Source organism: Plodia interpunctella, chromosome 24 (assembly GCF_027563975.2).
Source record: "Plodia interpunctella isolate USDA-ARS_2022_Savannah chromosome 24, ilPloInte3.2, whole genome shotgun sequence".
NCBI classification, from domain to species: domain Eukaryota; kingdom Metazoa; phylum Arthropoda; class Insecta; order Lepidoptera; family Pyralidae; genus Plodia; species Plodia interpunctella.
Window position 1 is genome coordinate 3,913,445 of NC_071317.1, and position 6,000 is coordinate 3,919,444.

Consider the following 6,000-nt stretch of genomic DNA (forward strand, 5'->3'; position numbering starts at 1 on the left):
AGCTGCAGCCGTGATAATAACTAAGAAATAACAATGATAACTGAAACATTGCCGTAATATAGCGATGGTCGTAACATTGTTCCGGTTATGGGAACAATTAACTTATTGCAACGTTCGAGGGGTTGGACATAGAGCTAATGGTTTATAGATGTGGCTTCTTCCAAAGTAAATAAAAATACGTAAATATTTTTCTATTAATAAAAACTGTGACGAGGAAACATTGGTCGTTTTAGGATTTTCATTATTTTACTGAGATTGTTTATAGTTAAAGTAACTTTAAGAAAAATCTTGTCTAGGATAAAAAATATTATAATATTTAAATAGTAGATTTAGGATTTTTTTGAATTAAACATCACCTAATCAGTAAAATACATCTGGTATTACAGCTACTCTGCTCTCCAGGAGCTGCTTTTAGTAATAATAATTGTTCAACGATCTAGTAAAGATAATCTCAATTACAACAAGTCACAGGTACTTAAATAAATTTTGTTGAAATTATGTAACTATACAAAGTTATAGTATAACATAAGCTAGCGTACAGATTGACTAATGGTAACCAAAAACTACAGGTCAAAGACACCAGTAAATAACATTTATTCACGTTTATTTTGCCACTTCTATTTAGTATAAATCTATAAAATAAAACCAGTTATCCCTTGCTCTATTGAGTTTTAACGCGCTTTTGAGGGTTAAATAATGTGTCCAACATAACAAGGTCCGCTGACCGCTAACAGTTTGTGTAAAAGTAACAGTTCAAAGTAAACTGGATGTAGATAACATTTATTTGCCCTAGATCAAATTATAATCGATCCGATTCGTGATAAAGACTTTTGGATTGCAAACTATACAAATTACTAATACTGCTTGTTCATACAATACAATACAAAAACCCAAAATAGTTTTTTTTTTCATTACTTATTTATTAAATGAAGCATTCTCAATTTGATTGTATAATGTGAAAAACAATAATAATAACGAACAGTACAGCTACATTACTTATTTAGATTTTGAAATAAAGTTATTGAAATGGAGATCATGTTGACATTTTACGAAAACCAAAACAAATACCTTTAGATACTTTTTTACATAAAATGTATAAAAATCGGGTGCCGAATGAAAACTTTAAAAATAAGAAAACTTATTTAATTATTTTTTTTTGCACAAATAATATTTGTGTAATACTTATTGGTGAAAACCGTACAAAAATTCGTCGTATAAATTTGAGTGAGTTCTCATATATTTTTGTGTAATTAATTGTATTTCACATCTCTATAAATGTTATATTTTATCAGCAATCGGATCACAATCATAACATGTTTTTATACTTATACTTTTTGACTATGTACATTATGTACTTTGTTATATCACCTTGGATCGGCTGGAGGTTTCCTCTCTTGTGGTCTTCGCGATGGCTCTCTATATAACTCACGCGTCAACTCGTGAACGGGTGCTGCGGGGGGGAACTGGTCAGCTCGATCTTTTATTAAAAGTTTTTTTTGTTTGGTTAATTATATATATATATATATATACTTTTTTTCTTTTCATCAGCACTTGATCACAATCATAATATGTTTCAGTATACCTTTTGACCATGTACTTTCGGCATTTCTTATCAGCAGTGGTCGTTCCGAAATGCTAGTAGTTTGTAGCTTTGGTAAACATCATTTAATTTAGAATATGACTTGAAAAGTGCCTGTGAAGGCTTAATTTCTGAATAAATGATTTGATTTTGATTTTGATCAAAATCAAATAAAAAATTAGAAGTAAAAAAGTTGTCCATTTATTTATTTATCGAATGTAACTGTTACGATTCCGATAATTTAATTGTGCGACAAACTGAATCTTGGAATAAAATGAATTGAAATGTTTTCTGGGCTATGTCTGGGGTATTATTTAATCTGTGGCTAAGTTGTAGCTTTTGGAAAAATCCTATAATGTTATAAAAGCGAAAGTTTGTGATTGTTACTCTTTCACCCGAAATCTACTGGACGGATTGTTATGAAATTTGGTACACGGGTAGTATATATATAACCTGCAATAAAACATAGGGTACTTTACACTAGCGAAGCCTCAAGGCGCAGATGGTACTATATATGTAATTTACTTGACGTGAAAAAGTGAACTGACTTCGACAGAAAATTATTTTCTTAGCGCCAAGTTACATCTAGTAAAAAAAATATTCAATCTATACTATTACTATAAAGAGGTAAGCGTTTGTGAGTTTGTATGTTTGAGGCGGGTAATCTCCGAAACTGCCGAACCGATTTCAAAAATTCTTTCACCACTAGAAAGGCACATTATCCAAGATTGCTATCGGCTATATTTTATCTCAAAATTCCAACGAGAGCGAAGCCCCGGGCAACATCTAGTACTTAATACTTTTAAAAACAATTCATAGTAATCAATCATTTATTCAGTCGTAGTGGACGTATTTCATAGTATTTGTAATTGAATTATAAGTTGAAAGGGGAGTTGATCACGGATTAGGTTTGATGAATTAAAAAGGGGGCGAATGAGCCATGACGTACCAATCGGCCATCTGATGTAGGCCGGTCAAACGATGGCTTTTCACTTTGTTTCTCTTTAAGTAAATATATCTACTGATATTTAACTTCGGCAACAACCGTATTCCCAAAGATGGTTAAGGTCTTGCAGACGACCGGTCATAAAATCAGAGCCAAACCTCCAAAATTTAATCGTTCACTTTTCATGTAGACCCCGGACTTCAGGCGCCACAGCCGCAAATGCAGCTTAATGCAGCAGAGAGAGACAGGTATTTAAGTTTTTAACCGAAATTATAGGAAACTATGGAATCTTAAGATTATTACGCAACAATAGTGAAACTTTCGGCTCGTAATAATATAATGTTTGACAAAGATATAAAAAAAAAACAAGTTTCGACGGATCAAAAGATTCAGCTGAAATAAGTACGTAACCATAAATAACAAAATTACTTAGATAAAGGCCGCGGAGTACCTACCCATATACCTACACACTCAATGCAACAAGGTAAAACAATGCAAAGTTTGATATTTCTTTGATTTAATTCGATTTTAATTTAAATTGACAATCATTTTAATTACATTTTCAATTACTTATTATTCAAGATCTTATATAATGTGTTTTCCATGTTAAATATTCATTACGAGACATAATGAATGTACAGCCAAAGCATCATGCATCGAAACGCAACGTTTTGAAAAATTATTAAAAAAGAGATATTGAGTTATTTTCGGTTCGATTCTGTGAAAATTAATCATCTCATTATGCACTGCGTTATTCGCTAATTACTCTCATTACGTGTTGATGAAATTCGAGGTTGGTGACATGACGTCGGGATATTAATCGTGTGACAATATAATTATCACAAAATGGCCGCACAACAAATGAGATCATTCATTCATTTTTATTTAAATTTTTGTTATCCCTTATTTAAGTCGTAAGTTTAAATAATTTATTGAGATACTTTTTTTGCACACCTTCATACCTTTGTATCTATTAGTGATTAGCTAGGATAATGCTTTCAGCATTATTAATACTTTATAAATATATTTTATCTTTTCTTAATAGTTTATCCAATGCAAGATTCAAGACATACACAATCCAACAATTACCGAATCGCTGAAAACTCACAGGATTTTTCTGTGTTCGGTAAGTCGCTAAAGCATTAATAATGATGTAAATTCGTCTTCCTAATTTTTAATATATGTGACCTACCTACTCGTATATTTGTTAATTGACGTCCTTGGAGAAAAGGCTGCGGTGAAGTTTGTTGCGCCGCTTCTTCTTCACCTGCGCTTTGGAAGCCTTAGTTTAAGTAATTTTTTGACGTCAATAAGTGATGTATATCATCCTAAATTGAATAAAGAATTTTGAATTTGAATTTTGAAATAAAGTATTTTGATAACAATATACTTAAAAAATTTTTGCCAAATTGCCAAATATTATTTTTGTTATTTTATCTTTATTTAAATCTCATTAATCAATATATGTAGGTATAAGAACTTCTAACCTAATTCGACATCAATAATCTCGAAAATAACTATTATTAGTCTGTTTTCACGGATTTTACGACTAAACCGCTGGGCCGAATTCGACAAATTTGGAATAGAAATAGAGAGGGGTAAAGCAAGATTTTGGCAAACTCGCTGAATACTATTGTGATGCACTTTCTCCTATTAATTGTCTGTAATATAAGGTTGTGATATAAATAGCCAATCTCGACGTCCCGATTTAGGATAGATTGAGTTAATTAAGGCAGGCCTCCGAGACTGATTGGACCAACTTTTAGTCGACGGTTCAAGGTTGGCCTTTGGGGGTAGTACGTCTACAAATTTGGACAATTATTAGATTCCGAAATAAACGGACAAACGATGCGATTTTCTAATAGTGCAGTGGATATTCGTATTTATTTATAACCATAACCTGTACAACTCGTAAACAAATATTTCTCCCGATTGCAATCGCAAACTGTCTTGCTACAACGCGCCGAGCCGAGTAATCGCGTCCCAATGATCAATAACTCGGCAACAATACCTAATGTGATTACTCGGAGATAAATTTGTGCGCCGAGTTACGCGTTAATTTGGTTTGGATCATATGACGCCGCTCGGTGTTAGTACACCACTTCCATTTGGATGTGTTGAGGAATTTTATTTATTTATTTATCAAACCTTATTGTTACAAAAATATACGTATTATTCATACAAATAGCGAACTTAAAATGCTAACAAGTTTTTTACAAAAATTACATTTTTAGCCAGAAGCTTTTATCTTCGTCAGAGAGATCATGTGACATTAAACATCTGACAAAAAAAACCATGTCTGTACTGTAAACCGTTGAGGAGTTCCCTAGTTGATAGCCGATCCTGAGCACTATTATAATAAGTAATATTATATGTTTATCACAATTTTATCGGAAATTATGTTATTCCAAAAATGTTTAACATAAAATGAAGCTACAACTTACAAAGATAAAGAGAGTGATGATTTCATAGTAGGTAGTCGTGTTATAGCAATTTTAATACTGCAATTAATAAAGCCACTATGGTTAATTACTTAACGCCAATGGTTGCGCAGCCGCCGCCGGGGCGGTTGGTAAAAGTATTGCTTTTAGGGTTAGTTTTATTGATAATAAATATAATGGAGCCATTAAAGTTACAGTCCTCACTTGACACTGATCGTTTCCTATGAATGTTTCAATCTGGATTATAATTCGTAAAATTTAAGTAGCTTTCGCCCGCGGCTTCGCCTGCTTGTCGTTCCTACAAACAGTACCTTAAGAGAACCTTCTGAATTTTAGAAGAAGATTTAGTAGTTTAGTACTTAAATAAAGCATGTTACAATGTTACAAATTTACTTTCGTATTTGTAGTTTTAAGTACAAAATGTACTCAAACGTATATGCTATGTTAGCTCCAAGAAGGTAAACGTATGGTCTATTGTTCAGAAAACATAATAAAAAAATAGCACCCTTTCGACCAATGAGCAAGCAATGTCTTACCTGTTACATAATCTGAAGCAATATCTTGGCGAAGTTACATTTTTCATGTCATATCCCCTGCAATTCCGTTTGCAATAAAGTCAGTCGGAGCACGTACGGAACCAATACAAATCTGGGCTCACCTTGCCTTGAATATTTCATAGGGCAATGCCGAATGTGTGATATTTGAGGCGAAATTCAATGATACTTACCTGGAGTATTACAGAATTACAAAATTATTATTATATATATGTGATTATTATTATAATCAGTACATCTGTTATAGATTTCTCATTAAACTTAGCATCTTCATTTTTCTATTCTTATCTTCTTTCCTCGATGTAGCCTAAAAAATATTGCAATAGCAATAAGGCCGTCAATTGTATATCGTGTGTAGGTATATCTTTCTAGTTAGCTCATAGTTTAAATTTTGTTCTGAAAACGACAAAGTTTACATGAGTACGATACATCTTTATTATTTAAAGTCGATAGAAAAAGTGAAAACTATAACTTTATAAG